General features: G+C 33.8%; 2 protein-coding genes across 2 annotated transcripts in view; one reads left to right on the top strand and one right to left on the bottom strand.

Moving 5' to 3' along the window:
• LOC111053752 (serine proteinase stubble) overlaps positions 1-22,977 on the bottom strand; it is a 95,143-nt gene that overhangs the window by 38,541 nt on the left and 33,625 nt on the right. The gene's annotated exons all lie outside the window — the stretch shown is intronic.
• The window catches only part of LOC111060957, a 95,838-nt gene continuing 86,874 nt past the window's right edge, over positions 14,014-22,977 (top strand). The window contains exons 1-2 of the mRNA XM_039427381.1: positions 14,014-14,237; positions 14,919-14,985. The gene's annotated coding sequence lies outside the window, so the exon portion shown is untranslated. The remainder of the gene's footprint in view (positions 14,238-14,918; positions 14,986-22,977) is intronic.

Here is a 22,977-nt window from a genome sequence, read left to right as displayed (position 1 = left end):
TATAAATGATTGGGATTTATGTAAAATTATTGTATAGTCTATGTTATGGATATGGCCCGAAGGCAAAGAAACTATTAAACATACAACATAAGTAATAATTCAATATTTTAGTACGGTCTATTTGAACCTTAAATGGCGGAGGACGAGGATATTCAAATTTTATGTAAATTTGAAAGTCGGAAATAAGAATTGTAAAATTGAGAAGGAGAACCATCACTCGCCTGCCAGATGCCACCATGAGAGGACCCTAAATATTTTAGAGCGTAATACCTTGCTATAACTTGTAAAAGCTAAAGTTAGTTTGAATTATTAAATTTCTTATGATACTTTGTGATGCTCTTATAAAGCAGAAGTCATTTTCAATTTTAAATAATTTTTGTAACCCCTTGGAAGAGACGATTCCAGCTACCATAGTCCAGGACCACCAGGAGTTGGATCGACATCAGCGGTTCATAAGAAGATTTCGACACGTGAGTGAGAAAATTGAATTAGTGATGGGCGCCCTTAGTGCTTCGAATTTATCTAATAATCAAAGCTAGCTCGTCGAAAGGGTATTCTTATAAATTAAGAATTTAATAAAAAATACTTGCGCAAGTAAATATAGTATTAAAGGTATTTTATTAAAGGAATAATGAATCAGTACATTTCAGAAAATTCTAATAAATCAAAGAAGTATAAAATCTAGGCTATTAAAACATATTCATATGATCTTTAATTTTTAAAATAATTTGTGATAGTTTGTTGTAGCTCTGATTCACCAGATGAATTGCTCTACTTATTCCATCAGGTGCCGAATCTTGCACCCTGAGATAAAATATATATTCATTACAAAGAAATCTACTAGATACTAGAGAATTTAATAGATATATTTGGATTATTGGTTGCCAATTTATCAAGTTGATCTTAAGGAACCTATTTTTAATTGAATTGTCCAAGTCGACAAGTATTGGCAAGCTTATATCGCAGCTAAATACAAAAGGATGCATATGATTTAAGATAAAAGCACATGGTAATGTTTCGTGCTATAAATCTAGAGTATAATGTTTAGCCTGTGATATTTTACTGATTTCAGTTATTGTTCTATTTTTATATTATATATTTTATCGCTCTTTATATTTTTTGCCTTGATCTATTTTTTGCAATATTTGTTAATATATGTATCAAATTGTTTATGGTGTGCAATTTATTTTATTCCTCAACACTATAGGATAAGTATCATATATATATATATATATATATATATATATATATATATAATATATATATATATTTATTTATTTTTTTCAATGAATTACAAGAATTATAGGGGAAGCTCATACCTGGGCCTATAAAGATTTTTATGAGACTGTATCCTATTAAAAAACCACGACCTAATTTTTATAATTATATCAAATATTTCATGCTCTACCGACTGATGCCAAGCAGGAGGCTAATCGTTATTTAAATATAAAGAATAACGTCATATGCTGAAGGTAAAATATTGATACATTTGTAGAGTGTGGAAGTGGTTGGTAGGTTAATACTTTTGATTTGAATATTGTCTAGTTTTTTTACCAAATTTTTTGTTATTTTATAGAAGTTTTTTTTCGAATTTATAATACTCTTTTTACTGTTCCAAACAGTGGTGTATATTCAAACTCATTATCATAGAGGATTAAACAGTAGGCACTGGTTTTTTCTGAGAAATTATTTGTTGTTTCTAATGTCAACTTTATGTCTATTGCTCCAGATTTCAATAGTTCATTTTGCTTACTACAGTCTATAACAACCAATGGTGCAAATCCATTAAATGTTTTATACTCAATTGATGTACTGCTGTTATAAGGATAGTATTCATTTTGGAATTCAGAGAACATGTAATACAATAAATGTTTATTACCAGCAATATTTCCATAGGGGAATGATTGAGCATTTAAATAGACATTAACATTGTTCAGATTACATAAATCGAAATGTGACCTGTTAGCAGTTATAACATTTTCCCTATTCTTTTGAAATCCAAGAATGATGAATATAGGTTTAAATATGTTCGAAGTTGTCTTAACTGTCCATTGAAGATTGGTAGTTTCAGGTAATTGTGGAAATTCATGCAATTCCCATGACCTGAATGGAATGCTAATTGGTATATCACTATGTGTTAAACGAGTTTCAGAAAAAGTTGAGTTAGATCCCTTGACAAATAGATTTACTGAAAAAAATTATTCTTGTAGCTTTTTGATGAAATTAACGGTTTCTTAGTTGTTCAAGAAATTGGATCTAATTTTTTCCATAAGATCCTTATTTTCTGTTCAATCTTAACAAATGGATTTACTGGAAAAAGTTATCCTTGTAAAATTAATGGTTTCTTAGTTATTCAAGAAATTGGATCTACTTTTTCCATAAGATCCTTATTTCCTGTTCAATTTTGACAAATGGGGTGTCAATAGATTTGTAATTAGATTTACTGGAAAAAGTTATTCTTGTAATTTTTTCGTAAAATTAACGGTTTCTCAGTTATTCAGGAAATAAAAAAATGCTGGATCTAGTTTTTTCCAAAAAAGTGGTAATGAGGATCTCCATTTGAGATTTATTGTGAGATTAGGGGTGTGGCTGGGTTAAGTTAGTTCAGATTACATTGGGTTGGGCAATGTTAGAACTAAGAATCAGATTTGGGGTAGATTTGGGGGCAGCTTTGAGCCAGCTTTGGGGCAGCTTTGGGGCAGTTTTCTCACCCCTACTGGCGCTTTTATTGCTTTGTCTGTAAAGCCCCTTAACAACGGAGGTGATGAAAGTGTGAGATTGGAGTCCTTCCATTTGGAGGAAATATGTAGTTTATAAACATATAAATTTGATTCTTGACATAAAATTGGACAGTTTGAAAAATTTAGTTTTGCTTCATTTCCTATTTCAGTTTTTATTGACCAATAACATTCAACAGTTTCTTGTATTCTACAATTTGTGAAATAAAAAACAATGTATCAAGCTCGTTTCTCTATACTCACCCATCATTTGATTGTATCAGGCTTGATCAAACTTGTCTTAAAGTAGCCCACAGTGATTGAAAATGCTCAAGTTATGTTCTGTAAAAAATGTGATTTTTCCTATATTTTGACAAATTTTAGGCTCCTTGAGCCACCAGAAGATATTGTCTAACCTGAATAAAAAAATCACAATGATTTCAAGCTATACACTTCAAGTATTTTTCACCTATTACAACACGGAAAGAAAATTTAAGTTGAAAAAAAATTCTGAAAAATTTCGTTTTTTTAGATTTTTAACAAACTTTAGTGTCTATGCGCGACCGGAAGATGTCAAACGATTTTAATTTTTTTTCATTTCATTGTGTTCCCCTTCCAATAGAGACACTTTTGCGAGCTATTACAACCTCGAATATCAACGATAGACAATCATTATTATAGGTTTTCTCATGTAATGCAGATTACAACTCCACAGAGAGCTCCGTTGGTAAAATTAATTTATCTATAATTACTGTAAAACTATTATGGAAACCCAAACGTAGAACCCATGTGGAAGAGACTATTCTGAACTCCCTTCGCGTTCCCTTCGCGTGAAAACTCTCCTCGGAGTCGGAGACTCTCTTAGATACGTGAAGTAGTGTACCCATCCTAGGCCTCATGTTTTCACACATTATATGTTCACTTTTGTATGTATTTCACACGACATACAGTCAAATATTTAAGTAGCCGATCGAAAGTACTTCAGTCAGTAAGTAAACGGATTTGATTATTCACTTAAATATTTGACTGCATGTCGTGTGAAACACATAAAAAATGTGTTAATACATCGCAGCTCGGGTTGGACCCAGAAACCATCGTCATTATTTGTTGTTATAGAATCGAATCCACTGTGTGAAGACAGAGATTGAATAGAATTGAATTGCTGCGTTCATGTTTTAAGGCTGTGCAAAGGCTAAAAATAAACGTTCTACTTGCGATATCCCTTGGTATTGTTGATCTAGTAGAACAAAAATTTTCTGAAAATATCAAAAATAACTTTTAGTTGAGCTATTTTTGGTAAATTAAATAACTATTTTAAAAATTGATATTTTTAGGAAATTTTTGTTCTACTAGATCAACAATACCATGAAGAATCCATCCTCTAAGTCTCATGAATTTATCTTTTACCGAATTTGAAATGTTCTGTCCAAAAAATTCAAACTACGGGCGCTCATATCTCAAAAAATAATTATCGAAAAAAATGTTTTCCTGAGATAGCTTTTTCATTTAGATAGCTTGATGATATGCAAATCGAAAAACTTTGGAAAATATCACGAGTCGAAAGTTTATTTTTAGCCTTTGCACAGCCTTAATCTTAGGAGAGCGAAGTTAGTGCGCGGCCCCAATTCTAATCTAATCTAATTATTACACTTACTCCTTCAATACAATACTAAATCACAAACTAAAACAATACATCACTAGGGACACGAACATCACAAATTAATGTAGCATATACACACAGATTCCGAATCAGGGAGCGTTCCACCCGAGTCCAACACCTCAAGATAGCCGCGCCGACCCGACGATGTCTATCAATGAGCCAATTCATAAGCCACAAGCCGTCACAAGGAACCACTTATTAAGCTTCAATTAATTAAGCTTCAGTGCCCTGAGATGACTGAATTGTACAGATAATTAAGGAAGCTTGGTGGAATCACAGTAACGTTATGGTATCATTCATAAAGAATCTTATATTTAATAAAACAAAATAAAATCTTATAGCACCCTTTATTTAAAAAAAAAACTTTTGAATAGTTGAACAACTAGTCTCGGTGATATTCGAAAGTAGTTGTTCAACTATTTTGAAGTTTTTTTTTTAAATAAAGGGTGCTATAAGATTTTATTTTGTTTTATTAATTTAAAAGTCGCCCATGTCAATAAGTGTTTTAATCTTATATTTATACACGATTTTCATATCACCTACATAATTAAACCCTGAATGCCTACATTACGAGACACGAATATTGATCATACATTTTCTCGGAGAAAAAATGTGTGTGTGTGAAAGATTTCGTGTCTGCTCACGGTATATGAGAGAAGGAAAAATGAATATAAATTCCAATAGCTCTCAACCTCTTCTACTTTTTCCACAGAAAATTCCAGAGACACCTCTTCCACTGGAGAGTGTTGTGCCTTCTCCTAGATTGTTCCCCAGCTACGTAATCAAAATAAAGGGCTAGGCACTCCTCTAGTCCCTCTGTTCTTTCTTAATGACAACATTGAAAACTTCCAATCACATTGAAGATTCCTCTAAAGGTGAACAAAACATATCTGTATTTCTCTAGAATTATAAGAAGAAATCAGTTCACACCAATTAATCAGCCTAGTGAAGGAGGAGGGATCGTTGACTGCTATCACTGTTAGGTCACGGTCATCAACATTGAATGGGTGAAGCCCGGAGCAAGGAATAGTGAATGAATGCATTGCCAAACCACCAAAGCGAAGGTGTTGTCACAGTTTTCAGCGCATCATTGCGACATCGCAGTCAACTCACTAATCATCCACTTTCTAATTTAATTGCTTTGTGACAAGCTCGGCTGACGTTGATCACAATTTGGAGTGCTAGTAGCTGCTCAGATGGAAAATTTGGAATAAAGATTCAAAAGAATCCTATCATATTGGAAAATATTGTGAAGAAATATGAAAAAAGTTGAAAAGGATATGGAGAGAAGGGGATATATCAGAATGATGGTAGCACAAAGCAGAGCAAAGTTGAGAATAAACAGAAGAAGGGAGAAAATGCGATACGCAGAAAAAAAGAAAGCTTGTCAAGAAGTCAAATAAGCACAAGTCTCTTCGCAGCTTCACATGTGAAATATAGGAATGAAAAAAACAGTTGAGTCTCGATCGAGTTTCAGCACGATTACATGGAAAAAATCATTGCCAACTGATTAAAGGCATCGATCGAAACTGAAAGCAAATCGCTGGACTAACTCTGACATTCTCCGCCATTGAATCAGTCCAACCATCCACAATCAGTTATATTTTTTACTTTCCTTGCCCTATTACCATAGGTAAGGAAAGTATTGCTTTCCGAAAAAATTGAGGTACCCCAATTTCTAAATTTCTATACGTTTCAAGGTCCCCTGAGTCCAAAAAAGTGGTGTGTGTGTGTGTGTGTGTGTGTGTGTGTGTGTGTGTGTGTGTGTGTGTGTGTGTGTGTGTGTGTGTGTGTGTGACGATATCTCATCTCCCAATTAACGGAATGACTTGAAATTTGGACCGTAAGCTCCTTACAATATAAGGATCCGACACGAACAATTTCGATCAAATGCGATTCAAGATGGCGGATAAAATGGCGAAAATGTTGTCAAAAACAGGGTTTTTCGCGATTTTCTCGAAAACGGCTCCAACGAGTTTGATTAAAGTTATACCTAGAATGGTCATCGATAAGCTCTATCAACTGCCTCAAGTCCCATATCTGTAAAAATTTCAGGATCTCCGCCCCATCTATGCAAAGTTTGATTTTAGATTCTTAACTATTAGGCTTCAGATAAAATTCAAACAACAAATTTCGAGTGGAGTAGATTGAGCATGAGAATCTCTACAATTAATTTTCAGGTACATTTTAACCTAAAATTAGAAATAAGCTCGAAATTCGAGAAAATGTCATTATCCAATTATTGCAAACTGTTGGCAACTGTTGATTCTATTAAATGATTCACTATGAAGAGATAGCAGACCTCGTGTGTCTCCAGACTTATTGCCCTGTCACCAGCTGGCTTAAATCTTTGAATAGTAGACTTGAGATGCGCGGGAACACTAGCGTCAGGTGATCAATTTTCAAAACGGCAAGGAAAGTTGTGTGAGTGCGCCACACCATATTTTTTTTCTTTTTGATTGGATTCAATGTTCGATTTTGATTGGTTTATAAAAACATTGAACAAATTTCAAGGGAAGAATATGTATAGAACAGCATAAGAAAATACCAGTTTATATATTTTTTTTTAATCAAGATTTAAAGTGTGATATTGGAATTCATTGCGTGGAATCTGATTTATAAAAAAATAGTACAAATATCTATTAGTAGGCCTACTGTATCTGATAACAGTATTATGTAAATTATTGGCTTCTCTTATATGAATACACAATATTCAAAACTCGTTCTAGATCCAATCCTAGATAGTATCTAGATCATCGTATTTGTAATCAATGCCTACAATTCATTATTTGATAACATTTAACAATGGAGAAGATCATTACAGCAGCGGGACGTTGTTTATATTGTGATGAGTATTAATGTCAGCACAGCATGCTATGAGGAGCGTGTTCCAAATATAAGAACCAGTTCTTCAATCAAGTCCCCCATTAGTTCGTTACGGAATAGTAACCGTGAATTTCACCTCACTTCCTTAACAAATTATAATTAACTGAATGCAACTAGCTTATCATACGTGAAATATCATGTCCTCATTATTATTATTTGTAATCAATGATAAAAGCATGATTTCGTTTAAGTTGAAAGATTCAATGTCGATGTATAGAATATATGTATATAGAACCTTTGTTATATATTTTCAACTTGGCGATTAAAACATCAACCTTTCCAGATGCTTTGAAGATTGCGCGTGTGACTCCAATATTCAAGTCTGGCAGTAGAGAAAATGTTGAGAATTATCGTCCTATCTCGATCATCAATGTGATAGCAAAGCTTTTTGAAGTATTGTTGCACGGTCGGATTTTCTGGCTCACCAGGTCTGGAATAGCTGAAGCTCAGCATGGTTTTATGCCTGGTCGCTCGACTGTTTCCAATCTGCTGCAATTCAGCCATGAGGTACATTCTGTGCTCTCTGATGGTAGTCACATGGACATTGTCTACACGGACCTATCCAAGGCATTCGATACTGTTGATCATGACATATTTTTGGAAAAACTTCATAGTAAGTTCGGCTTCTCTATCAAAGCAGTAAAATTCATGGCCAGCTATCTATTTAATCGTCAGCAATATGTTCAGTTGAGGTTTCATTAATCCAAACAGTATATATGTACAGCAGGAGTTCCTCAGGGATCAAACCTGGGACCTCTTCTGTTTCTTCTTCCAATAAATGATTTGCCCCAGTCAATAGAGTCCAGAATATCACGTTATGCAGATGACGTAAAAATATTCAGACATATGAAAGATGCAAATGACAAAGCTACTCTGCAGAAAGATATAAATAATCTGGCTCAATGGTATCATTCTAATAAGCTCAAATTGAATATTAAAAATGTTATGTAGTTGGTTACTCCAAAAAAACAGACCCATGTTTCATAGATGATAAGTACAGTATTTGATTTCCGGACAGGAATTGGAGATATGCAAAACAACAAAAGATCTTGGAATCATTTTTGATGAAGCTTTTAGATTTGATGTTCATATTGATCATGTCGTGAATAGAGCTTTCAAGATTCTGGGATTTGTGTGTGGGCAGTGTAGAGAGTTCAGAGATAGTGTCCCTGTTATTAGAGTGTACAGTACTTTGGTGCGCAGTGGATTGGAGTATGGTTCAGTGATTTGGTCACCTTACCGGACCGGCACGGTTCACAACATTGAAAGAGTGCAGAACAGATTCCTGAGATACCTATACTGGATAAAATATAAAATTGCATGTCCATTTGATTTTTCTGTAACGGGTCTAAGAGAACAATTTCAATTACATTCGCTGGCTTCTAGAAGGGATATGCATGACATTACTTTTCTATGTAAGCTAGTGAATGGTGCATTGGACAGCCCTTCCCTTTTATCATTGATTAATCTCCATGTTTCGCGATTGACAGCTAGATCTTGCAATACATCTAGAATTGCCTAACCTAACCCAACCTAACCCAACCTAACCTAACCTAACCTAATATGAAGATATAAAACCAATAACATTTTGCCCTTTTGTTCTTCGATGATCGAATTGATCGAATACAGCATAAGAAAAATATAATAAATGCTAATTACATATTTAGTAAAGAATGTTCCATTGCTTCAATATAATGTCATTATTGAGCTTTGTTAGCAACACAGTGGCAGAGAACATGCCACTGAATCCCTATAATCTTTTTGTTAATGATATCTTTATTTCACTCATCGATTTATTGGTCCAATATTCAACTCGTTTCAATAGAAAACATTGGGGCACAAAGCTTATTGCTCGTTATTTACTTATTGATATACAGAACACAATAATTCTTTTAAATGATTGGGGAAGGACTAACAGGCACAGCCCAAAACTGTTTCTTCCCCGAAATTTGATTTATACACATTGAATAGTCCAAAAAGAAGGTTATGTTCCATACACTTCAATTCAGTTCCAATTTTCAGTCCAAACATTTGAAATAAGAAAGTTCTAATATAGATTGTTTACAAACCAAATTGAATAGCAAAATAACACTTACTAATCACTTAAAACTGTAAACTAATGATTAACTTTGGAAATAATGATATACTCTTATTTTGAATGATCCTTCTTTATTTAGAAGGATTGCTGAAAAAAAGCTCTTAAAGAACTATTCTTGTAGATGCCTCAGATATTCAGCTGGTGAGCATAGGTTTTAGTATTTTGGGGGGAGTGTCCAGGTTTAATTCCTGAAGACAGAAATATTGTGTCAGTTTTTAATTGACCCAAGATCCAGTCTCCAGACTCACAATTCCACTCACCACACAACACCAATCCTGACCTAGTACACTTGAGGAACTGCCTTATATATAATGCTATGATTACTCTGGAAGAGAAATGCGGCTTTCAAACAAACTAATGAATGCGATCCCCCTAAAATCAAAATCGATTCTGACCTAGGTAGATTACATTCTTCTATTGAAAGTTTAATGGAATTTTCAATGTTGACTAATATATTAAAATGATCTCTAATGCCGCTTACCATATAAAATGACACTGTCAATATTATCTGACTCCAGTTCACACGGAATTGCCGATATACTGAGTGTAATGAGTCAAACAATATAATTTACTCACACTCTACTCGCATAAGTAATTAAGTCCGTGGAAAATCGATATCACACGGGCCCAATACAATTAATTTGAGGGATGAAAAAATATGAAAAAACTGCTGTCTCCCTTCAGCCAGTATCACTGTTAATGCTCAGTGAGTATTAATGTACTTTCTCTTTGTTCATAGAAAAAATACATTCTCAATACTCCTAAGAAAATTGGAAACTGAGTAATAAGTTCAATATTCAAGTAAGGCATACAATGTATTTTAATTTGATAGAAAAAATAATTAAATTCAACAGTAATATGAATTTTAAAATATGCTGAAATATAAATATGCGTGTTACAACTTTTTGGACACCACACAATCTTGCCAAGACTTGAAACAACCTTATCAAACATGTGTATCTTCCTCCAGGCTATTGGATATTATATGCTGCCTATTGTAATAATTTCACTATCTATTCGCACTTATGTGCGTAATACTCACGCAGTATATTTTATTTTTTCATGAATTGTATTTAATCATCAATTCCGCTATCCCGCAGGACCTCCATCATTTTATTATGCTGAACTCTGTCAAATGATTTTTTATAATCTATGAAGCAGGCATATATATTGCAGTTCATGTCGCGGCAGCGTTGAAAAAGGACCTGTATACCAAAAAGCGCATCTCTAGTTCCCAGTCCTTTCATGGAGCCAAACTGTGTAGGCGATAATAGATCCTCACAGATTTTATACAGTCTACGATGAATATATAATCTTCAAAAATATTTTCAACAAGTGGTTCATAAGGCTGATAGTTCTATAATCACTGCACTTCTTGGCACCCTGTTTTTTGGGAAGAACTATAAATTTCGATCTTAACCATTCCTTTGGTATTTCTTCACTGTTATATATATCATTGAAAACCGATGTCAGCTCTTTTTTGAAATCTTCATTGAAAAGTTTCAAGATTTCTGACTGAACTCCGTCCGGGCCAGCTGCTTTGCCACTTTTAATCGACTGTATGGCCGCTTCAACTTCATAAAAGCGATCCTGTAAACTCAGTTGCTAACTCGTGCTCATGTCTTTGGTCTGAGACCTGGTACAATCGATTTTTTATATCATAAACCTTCTTTCATCCAAATTTCGTGAAAATCGCTAGAGCCATTTTCGAGATCCGTTAGATGTAGATAATCATAAATATAGATAAACCTAATAAATATAGATAACCAAATAAAAAATATATACGGTACAGAAATTGCTTGCTTAATATAATAGAATTAAGATGCTTAGGATCAACGACTAGTATAGGCTATGTATATTCAAATCATTGTAGTTCTTGATTGAAGATAGATGAGTGAATGAAATAATTATGAGAAACGCTGCACTAATCTCTACATCAATCCCCTCCTATTCATCAATATATTACTATTGATATGCAACTCTTCCCAGTGTGACAAATAATTCCAAATATATATCATTGAATTCAGGACATTAAGATAGCAGCTTCTCAATTCATATCATACCATTCTCAATTCTCAAAGAAATGAATGAGTAATAAGAACAAATCTGAAAAATTGAATTTATGAATTATTATTACATACGTTATGCCTACGAACTTCATTCACGCATCAAATTAATGAGTATAAAATTCCACATCACGATTTTATATCAAAAACTATTAGCTCTCGAATCCTGGAGTCTCAAAAAAAAATCACAATACACAAGAGCAATGTACTGGGCACGTACACAGAAGATTTAGACAGAACGCTGTTGTAATTTACTCCAAGTATCAATTTATTGTACTAAAATTAATACGGTAGTTGAATTTACTATGAAAGTTGGTGCACGTCCAGGGCGACGACAAATGGCGAGAAAACGCTCCACTTTGAAGATTAAACCACTGTCGTGAACCAACTACAAATAATGTGTCAAACACTTTGTGTCGAGAATAATAATTCATGAGGCTCGACTGCTCGACTGTGACTACCGACAATGATTGACAGCTTCAGACGCATGCCTGGGCTTCTCAATCTATCACAACAAGTAGTGGCTCTTCTAAAGAAGAAGTCCTTTTTCATGTCCGAATGAGTAAGAGGTAAACTGGTTCAATCTTATTGAAGCGTGGCTGATCGAAGGAGAAAGAAGGAAAGGAAGAAGGAGAGAAAGCAAGCGTGTGCCGAATGACTCAACGGTAACAATCAAATTAGCATGATAAAGAGATTAGTGAAACGATTACTGGCATCTTTTGTGGTCCTTTTTGTCATGAGGGATTTGTGTGAAACACATTCCAGTCTGGAGGAGAATTCAATCTTGAGGGGCTTGCAGGTCTAGGGAGCACAACAATAATTAATTATAGGTCAATGCTTTTCAGTTAGAGTTATGGCTTTTCAATTGATTTGTTGGTTGAAATTGACAAGTCAACAATAATTATTGGGAAATTCATGAAACAGTTTGCATTTTAAAGTAAATTTCAGTAAATCATTTAATTTTATTGCTGTAAAGCAACAGAAAACTGGTTATTTCCAATTAACTTGGATCAAATGAGTAATGTGTTGCCAACCACATTCATAAGAGAGGCATTTGTTTTTCTAAAAATGTAAATAAAGCCATATTATTATTATTATCATCATTATTTTTGGACATTTTATTATTTATCAAAATTTGGGAACAGAATAGTTTTGGGCTATGCCTGTTGTTCTATCCCGATCATATTCATATGATTTGTAATTCAATCAACAAATAAATAAATAAATAAAAAATTATAATAAGACAACCTTCTGAAGTCCTTGTCTATTGTCAACTTGGTTCCTGAGGCTTCATCTTCAGGTGTGTTCTGAATTTGTTGAAGCAGAACAGAGGTACTTCAACAATTCAATGGAAGGTGAAAGTTCACTGTTTGTTTCTTTTCAGGCTGAAACTGAACAGCATCCCACCAATCGATTAGTCATCGCTTCAATCTTTTGCAAAATCGCGCAGGTGCACATCACCGAAATAATTATATCGAATTTATCCGGCTTGTTGTGGATAGTAGGCAATACTTCTAACTGGATAGAAAATACAAATTTTTAATAGTGCAAATACAAATTTGGAAAAGCTATAAAACTAGAAAGTCCACAACATAAAACTCAAATATGTCTTCAATTATATTAAAGCTTGTTTCACATGCACTATTTTAGGTCCTTCACAATATATTCTCTTACGATGTAATAGTCTTTATCAATCATCACTCGATTACAATCGCCCCTTAACAAAACCTTATTCGAGCTTAAGGCAATCCATCCTACTAAAACGGTGATATAAATTTAAAATTTACTATCAGATTCACTTCAATGTAGCAGCATTCAATTGTTAAGCATCGATGTTGTTTTGTAAGGGACGCTGGTAATTTTAAGTGAATTTCTCGAATCCTCTCTTTCGATTTCTTAAATATGTAGTATCCGCTGTATGTCACTGAGATTACTAATTGATATATTTTATGATAAATTCATTTTGGGTCAGTTTCAAATCGTTGATCGTTCTCAGGATCCTTGAAGAGTAGAATAATATCTCAAAAGAAAATTACCAATAAGATTATTATTTTCTATTCGTTTTCTATTCAATTTATGTAAATGTTCCTCCCCATTTCCAAATTTTCCAGGTTCTTTACCTATTACTGATTTCATCTTCCTTTCAGCATTCTTTTTCCTGACCTCGACATGTTCCATCATCCCTTCTGACTCATACTTTTGGTTTCCAATCCCCCTACTTTCTAACTTCCAGTTTTCTTATATATGAAGTCTAATGGTAAAATAGATACTGGTAGTGGATTATACTCTTGTCCTTTAACCTCCCTTTGACTAACGTATGTTACTAAGATCCTAACAAGGTTCATTTATTTACCAAGTTTCAAGGAATTCACTTCCTTGAACTTATAGCACTGTCATAAATGACTATACATATGACTATTTATTTATTCACATACTTATTCATGTATTCTTCATTGTATCATCTTACGATCTTTATTTTGATAATATTCATATCTAAATCGTGCTTCTCATATTTTTCAGGATCTTGCCATACAATACCATTTCAAAGTTGGTCACAAGTCTTCATATCACAATCTCAAAGGAGTTTATAATAGGACACAGAGGTAGGAGGAGTAGGAGGAGGATGAGGAGGAAGAGGAGAAGGAGTATGAGGAGGAGGAGAATGAGGATGGGGTAGAGGAGGATGAGGAGAAGAAGCAGAAAAACTACACATGTCCAAGACCAGAGTATCGCTTTCGCAGGTTTTAACTTTTTTGTCGGCCCACAATTAAAACAACGAGGGATGTTGTATGCTGAAACCAGCGACGCAGGTAATATAAAGATTTGTACGCTCTTCCAAAAACAGCAGCTGATGAGTGGGTACATGGCACACTTTCTTCTCTCGGCTGACAAAACACTCTTGGTTGGGTTTTGTGACTTGTGACTGTCCTGTTTCATTCATTGCCGTTGTCGTCATTCTAGTCGATGTTGGTTTGAGAAGAAATTTCTAAAGAACGATCACCGACACAAATCACCTTACTCCAGACAAGCGAAAGTAATGCTCTAGGGTCGTACTGCTCCTCTGTACTGAAGTCCTGGGCTAATTAGGTTTAGTCGAGTGAATGAGACTTGTTTTATTGCACTCTTGATCTCAAAACTGTTTCAGAGTGACTGAGTTGAACTTCAAGCATCATAAAAGCCTCCTACACATCCTCAATTACAAGATTACTGATTATATTTGTTGTACTAAGGCTAGCTACACACACAACGATTTATGTTCGTACAATATTTTGCCGTACTTATAAATTCTATTAGATTGAACAGATGATTTCAAACAGATGATGTTTGTCAAGTTCCGTTTAATCCAATAGAATTTATAAGGACGACAAAATATCGTACGAGCAAAAATCAATGTGTGTGTGCAGGGCTCAACTATTGTTCTCATAGTTCGCTCCTATTGAGGTTTCATTATTACATTGCAATATCTAATTATTATATTCTTCATTTTTTAGTGTCATTGGATCTGAGATCAAAAATGAAGTTAAGATTGATCGACTTCAATACTCTACCAGTTCTTCTGTGAGTACAATATTTCTGTAATTTGATTAATATAAAACTCTACAGTTCTCAACCTCTTCATAAGTTAGCTTGCCAATAAAGTGGGAAAAATCCAGTAGAATTAGAATTTCTGATCGAGATTAAAGATACATGTAACAGATACGAAGAAGAGACGCGTTCTTTCTTTCAGCGAATGAAAATGAATAAATCTCTCATCAATTCAAATGACGATCTTATTACTATTCCAATATCGAGGCACCGAGCTTCGCTCGTTATTTATTTATCGACTATTGATAAACCGAACAAAATTTTTTAACATGATTGGGGAAGGACTAACAGGCACAGCCCAAAACTGATTCTTCCCCGAATTTTGATTTATACACTATAAATAGTCCAGAAAGTAGATTATGTTCCATACACTTGAATTTAAGTTCAGTTTTCAGTCCAAACATTTGAAAATAAAAAAGTTCTAATTTAGATTATTCACAAACCAAATTGAATAACCAAATAATATAGATGATAAATAACATAGATGATAGATACCAAATAACATGATTGTCTAGATAATAATTTCTCGCTGATTGATTACACAGCTGGAAATAATTCTGTTTCTTTTCCACAAACGCATCTTCTGTATCGACATACGACGAAATTATCATCTGTTTTTCGAAGTAGTTCAGGCAATGAATGCTCAAAAAAGGGTATAGAGGGAAATGTTTGGAAGACAATTTTTGACCCCACAGTTCTGTCACATAATTTGTTAATCACAAAGCTCACATAATTTCCCACAATATTCATTCCACAACTTTTTTTTATATCTCCAATAGTTTTCGAGATATCCGCTCTTGACGGTGTGACATTTTTGAAAAAAACACGTTTGCCACCAATTTTTTTTCCTATTTTTGCTCATATAACTTTTTAAAAATCGACGGAAAAAATCCATGCTGATTATGAGCTTATAGAGCATTGGATTCTCTTCAATCTGATGTATAATTTCATGCTTTCACTAATTTCCCTACACCTTTTGCAGCAGCTTTAGTGTTGAGTGTAAAATCTCTATTTTCACAACAATAGACTAATAAAAAAAGGAATTTGGAGGGAATGAGTTGAACAAAATTATTGCAGCTTAGTTAAGACTAGTTGGGAGGAGAACATATCAAAAAGTCCCCATTCCTAACTCATGTGCTAAGGGGATGAGGGTGGTTTAAAAGTTGCATTTTTCAGTGTTTTGCTCCCACCCTCATATCTTGATAACAATGCGTTCAACCGACATAACTAACTATTCAAAAAAAAAGCTTGATAAATTCTCTACACTTTTTGTTCATTGGAAATTTGTGATACAGTATTCCAAACTGTTCCCGAGATATTCACACTTGAAGGTGTGTAATTGTTGAAATAACAGGATTTTATCCAATGTTTTGCTCTTTCAGGGCTTATTACTATCCAACAATGCATCATAGGAACTGATTCTTATAGTTGGTTTTAGAGCATTGAATTCTCTTCAAATTGATGTATTATTTCACTATTCCATGTTTTCCTTTCATTGTTATAGCTGCTTCAATGTAGAGGGTAAAATTTTCATAGCTGCAACGAGTGTCAACTCAGCGGTTCCACACCTTCAACAGAGGGGATAAAGTTCCGCAATTTTGCTATGTTCACCTATTAACTAGTCCAAATCAAGCTGCAAAGTCAAAAATTGTGTCACAGACACCCCCTTCAAATGTCATTGTCAAACGATCAATTGTTGCAGCAATGAAAATTTCACCCCCTACATTGAAGATGCTAAAACAATGAAAGGAAAACTTGGAATAGTAAAAAAATACATCATTTCAAAGAGAATTCAATGCTCTACAAAACTACGATGAGCATCAGTTTTATTATGCATTGTTGGAGAGTTGTAAGCCCTGAAAGAGCAAAACATTGGATAAAATCCTGTTATTTTAACAATTACTCACCTTTGAACAACCCCCACCCCCTTAGCACAAGGGGTAGGGGTGGGGACTTTTGATATGTTTACCTCCCTACAAATTTCGTGAAAATCGTTAGAGCCGTTTTCGAGATCCGTTGAAAATAAATAAAAATAAATAACCAAATATAAAAATATAAAAATGTAAACAGATATACAAAAATTGCTCATTTAATATAATAGGATAGAAAATCATGATAATAGTTTTCATAAGCAGTATCATTTCAAGGAAAACTAATAAAATTTTATCACGCAAACGCGAAACAAAAAAGAGATAAAACTGATTCCTTAATTATTCCTAGTTTTATTGTCTCCTGCTGTTAAACTCTCTGTAATCTTCAGAGTTCATCAGTTAAAAAAATAGTTGTTTCTTAGAACTTCTCACATCAATTCTGCCGAAAGATGTGATCTCTGATATTCTTTTCATTTCAGTCATGTTTATTAGGCTACTCATGAGAAATTGTTTTACTGTAGTTCGTGGATGGGTTTCTATAAATATATTATCACCTCCATTCAGAAATCCTTGAAATAACTCAGTGTGTAGTTGTGCTAGCTCTCATGAATCTATCTGAGATGAAGAGAGTTATTTCACATTATTGTAACAGTTTTCAAATAAACACAATCATTAATAATGAAACTATTCATAGTGATCGATCTTTAATATACCTCGAGGAATGTGAAGCAACGTTGGGAACAATACTATAATAGAAAATCTCTCCTGGCTTTCTTTTTCAAGACCCATTAACAGTCATTTCCATTCCCCAATAATCTTGCAAACAAAGCATATCAAGCTGAAGTAGCGGACGGACATCAGGCAGCACTGTAAAATTATTATGTTGATTTGAATAATCGTCCATATCATACTCTCATAGTGGCAGCAGGTGGAAATTCATTTCCACTTCCGATTAGTAGAGCGTGAAAGAGAATACTATTTTCCGGTTGCTAGTGTGGAAGAAGGACACCATGATGGAGAAAAAGAAAATGACGAAGATGGAAAGAGAAAACTTTCAGAAAGTGTTCAAGGGGAAAATATTTGAAGTGTTGAATAGGAAGAAGATAGTAATAGAAAAAAGGAGAGGGAAATGATAAGTAGATTGAAAATATGTGAAACTTCAAGATTCATTGGGAATCTTCAAAAGAAAAACGATAAAGAAGGTGGAGTTTAGAGGTATTGAATACATGCAATTGAAAACATATTGTGATGAATTTTTCAAATAGATCTCATGAGAAGAGAGAAAAATTGTGATTACCTTTTAAAATGAAAGAATTTGCTAAAGGAATAGTTAGCGACCGAGCGATAAAGCTTACTTATCAATAACTGTATATTTGATAAGAGTACCGTTCTGTACTGAATATTTTTCTAGGAAAATTATTCAATAAAATTATAATTATTTTGCGAATAAAGCACAAATTATTTATGAATCGCTCACCGATTTTGAGGTTACACTTGTTTACTATCGATCAGATGTTTTTAAAAACAGTTCGAACGCAGCTGACTGATTCAAAGCATTGTCAAATATCATACCGGTTCTCATGCAAGGTAAAATATCATTCCTAAAAATTATAAAACTATCAATAAAGGATCAAGAATTTCAAAATAAAAAATAAAATGTATGTATTATTGTTGAAATTATTTATTATTTAAGAAATTGTATTATGCGTCAGGTCTTATTGTAACTAAATAGGTCATAGCATGAAATTCTATTATTGATAAAATGGCAGAAATTAATTATAATAATCTCAAACCTAATAAAAATTGTACAAGAATATTAATTTATTAATAATTTAATTCAACTGAACCACATGGTAATTAAATCTCTTTGGTAGGTCTAAACCAATCACAGTGCATAGAAATAGCACCAAGACGGTGATCGTTTGAAAGCAACACATGTTAATCTATTATCAGACAACAACCCTGCCTTATCAGTTACACTAGCACATGTACATTGTATGAGAGGAACTATGTCTATAAGATTAAGCAGTTTTAAGAATTACATAAATTAAATTATTATTGTAATTAAAGGAATTGTATTCTACTACTTGCCACTGACGTCATGTTTACGTCACAAGCGTTCTACCAATGGCAAATTTTTATGCAAATTATTACATTGAGATTCCGAGAAGCAAGGTCTAGCCTAAAAGCTTAGAGAAAAGAACAGCACTTCCCTTTTGAAATCCTTACCGTGTAGATCTCTTTCATAGTTACCAAAGACCTATTTGTAAAATTTCTTGTTCGATTTTTAAATGTTCTATTTGTGAGCCGATATTTTAGGCCAATCTATTTGTTATTTATAAATTTCGGTTTTCATCAATCTATAAATTTAAAAGCTTAAAGTAAACTATCCCTTAATTAATTCGGTGAAGGAGATATTTAAATTAAAATTCCCCACGTGCTGAAATTGAAGCCTGGATTGCCGACAATCAAACGATTTTTGATCTAAAGAAGAAAACCACGACTACCAAGGAATTTCACGTGAGTTATAAGTCATAAGGGGCCCCAATCTACGCTTCGAAAATATTTCAGTGCAGAAAAACCTAAATTTTTCTTCGTGAAATTATTGGCCACGCCGACAAGCGCTTTAACATTTAAGAGCCTAGAATTTATTCACATTTAATTTATAAGAATTTGTAGTTGATTAACTATCCTCCGCTGCCTGAACCACGACCCCGAACATTTTAAAAAATATTTTTATAATTCATTTTTTCACTATTCTTTCAAAATTGTTCAATTTTATCAATTGTAAAATTCTGTTGAATCACGCATGGTATCATGCAAGCACAAGAAAATTTTTAACTATTCTATTAATGCTAAATTATTATCAACCTGTGAATCAAATCCTGAATCTGCACTGTATGATTACATATTTTATTGTAATATATTTCAGTTTTGTTAATTCGCTTTCTGAGTTCGATTATTTCTTAAGCCTGTCAATTATTGTGTCTGATACGTTCTATATCATCAAGAACCGATCGAATACGATCATTGGAATAATTGAATTAAGCTGGATATTGGAACAGGTCTAAGTGGATGTAGCGAGTGGGGTCAGATCGAGATATTTATTCTTTGTCCTTACCTGCTCATATATCAGCTTTTATCTGTTACCCACCTCGACTTAGGAGCGAACACATCAATTGTACAGCAGAGGCGGCCATAGATCATATAAATTCCTACAATAGAGCTTAAAACCCGACAAGACTCTGTTCTCGAAGTATATTCTGAACGATATTGGGTTCAAATACCGTATTTTAATCCTTCAGAACTTATTAGAGACGCAGTCCCGTAAATTAGCTACATCAGGATTTTTGCTCGACCTGTATGATTTTGTATGCTCATTCTTCACAGGTAATAATTTTAAGGTATCCGTATTCAGTGTTTAGCGATCGCTACACTGCTTATAAAAATTTTCATCATTATACAATTTGTCATTAGAGGAATCAAGGGTGAGCGAGCGTTTAGGCCTCCCGCGATTCCGACAATTGTATTGAGTCTTGTAGTGAGTCAATCAGTCTGGTGTTCACTCAGCGTCCTCACACGCCATTGCAAAATTTATAGCCGCTACACCATTGACTCAGTACAAGATTCACTCTACATGTGTGAAGCCGTCAAAAAACGCACCACATGATTTTTCCGGCCCAACGTGAGGCATTTAAATACAGCATTACATCACCCTACGTGTGTTGTCCTATCCATGGAGGTGAGAGTGACTCCCCCAGGAAGAGCTCCACAATATATATTTGAATACAATTATATATATATACTATGAATCATTATATACTCATAAATATATATTCATAAATGCATATATATTATATTCATTTATCTCATAAATATAATGAATATTATAGAAATAGTAGTCTAGTATAAACAAGCATGCTATTGAGTGGTGGTGATAAGAATGCTTACATAAGATGAATGATGTGGGATATTATGGATGGATTTGATGAATAAAAATAGATCATAAAATGGATTTGAAAAATAATTCAGAAGAGAAGATTGAATAATAATTGGGAGTAAAGATAATGAGGGAACATATACGGAGATAAAGAGAAAATAATAATAGAGAGGAACACATCATAATAGAGAAATAAGCAAAATTGAATTGAATTTTGTTAGTTTTTACGAAGTGAAGTTTCCAGCCAGGTCACACTTCTTTGTTATTGGATGGATAGGCCTACGGACGGCTTGAAATAAATATAATTATATTTAGGCTAGATGGGACCTTCCCGTGAGGGACTGACTACCCACAAACAAAAAACCATGGAAATTTAATTTTTCTCACACGCAAGCATCATAAAAAGAAATAGAATAAGGGAAAGGATAAACTACAAGAATGAAAAGCAAAGTGGAATAGAAGGAGTAGGAGAACAGTGAGGAATTCGAGAAGAAGGAGAACGTATTATGAATGGAAGCGTGAAAATAGCATAAATTAGAACATCATTACACGCGAAAGCATGCTAATCGTGATCAGCATAGGCTCTTCGCCATTTTATTGCCCTGTCTCATTTTCCCGCTTCTCATCAATGATTTGCTATCGAGTCTGTCAGTCTTATCATCATTGTTATCTCCCATAGCATAGCCTAGCAGCTGGCCTATGGTAGAATTCAAAAGAAGAAGCTGCAGTAAAAGCATGAAACCAGCAGCAGAAAATATAATAATAGCAATGTCTGAAGCATATTATAATATGGAAAATTAATTAATAATGAAAGTTTGATAGCTGGAACAGTATGAGCTTGTGAATTAATTCTTCAAAGCTGTATCCTATCCAATTTCACTATCTTTGGCCTGCTTTGGTTTCATCGGAATTTTAGAATTCTGCTGGTGCAAACTGATATTTTTCAAGAACGTTGATCTAGTGTTCTTGTCTTATCGTAATTGAAATAAATCAATCAATTTTCTGTAATAAGAGTTCATAGTTATTAAATGTCTAATTCCTCTTGAATTAGGGTGATTCAGGGATTTTTAAACTTCGCAAAGGTCAGATAACATTGAAACATTTTGGTTTCTTCAAACTTAGATCCACTTTCATGAGGATATTCAGCTGAAACTTGGGAATTTGATTTATAAACAAGAAAGCCCGAATGTCAACTAAAGTTCACATGTGTGATGAAGATTCAAAATAATAGATACTGATCCGCATCAGCGCTAACAATAGAACAAACAAAACCATCATTAGCGAATTAGTTTTCTATGTAAGGAACCTATTGAATATTTATGCAGTAATTATACTCTGAAGAGCCTTCTTGACCGGAAGGAAAGTATTACTTCTCAATTGAAGAGTGGCTAACAAGCATTTCCTATTTTCTCCTTCGTTGAAAGCTTTTCTGTTCTATTCATATTTCTTTTCATATAACAGAGATTCAACATTGTCCAGGTGACAGGATGCAAGGTATAACCGGTATCAATTTGATGAAAAGCGGGAAACTAAAAGTGTTCCTTGATTTTTCTCATAATGCTCTAGTTTTTTATTGGAGTCACTTACAGAGTGTTCAGCAGACCTACTCACCGTCATCATCAGGGTTTCACGGTAGGTTACAACATGGAGAGGGAGAAATTGCATTTATTTCAGTTAGACCCAGAATATTTCGAGACAGTATGGAACTTCAGGAGAATGCAGGAATGAGATTCATTATTATTCAGATAATCGAGAAATGTAATTTGATACCTGTAATGACTATTTGTTGCTAGGAACTAACTATAAATAACATACAGTACTGAACATAATATTTTATGTTCAATATACTCACTCAAACTGTTTTACTTTCAAAAGTTGAACCATATTTATTGTAAATCAGTTGATGGGGATTAGTTTATTGCTAATTTTGGTTCAGTCAGGACCTCCTATATACTACCGGACCTGAGCCTAGAAAAAAATGGCCGCCGTATGTGGTGGTCTTATAGAAATTCCTACTGAGGAAAAAATCACTAATCAGCTGTTAGAGAGTGTCTCAGTTTGTCGATATCTCAGTTCGTGTAGTTCCCATTTAAAATATCAATGTCGGCCACCACCTACGGCGGCCATTTTCTTTTATTGTAGGCGCAGTTCCGG

This window comes from Nilaparvata lugens, chromosome 4, assembly GCF_014356525.2.
Source record: "Nilaparvata lugens isolate BPH chromosome 4, ASM1435652v1, whole genome shotgun sequence".
In the NCBI taxonomy this organism is placed as follows: domain Eukaryota; kingdom Metazoa; phylum Arthropoda; class Insecta; order Hemiptera; family Delphacidae; genus Nilaparvata; species Nilaparvata lugens.
The sequence above is the reverse complement of the archived record's forward strand: the minus strand, read 5'-3'. Positions and strand labels throughout refer to the sequence as shown.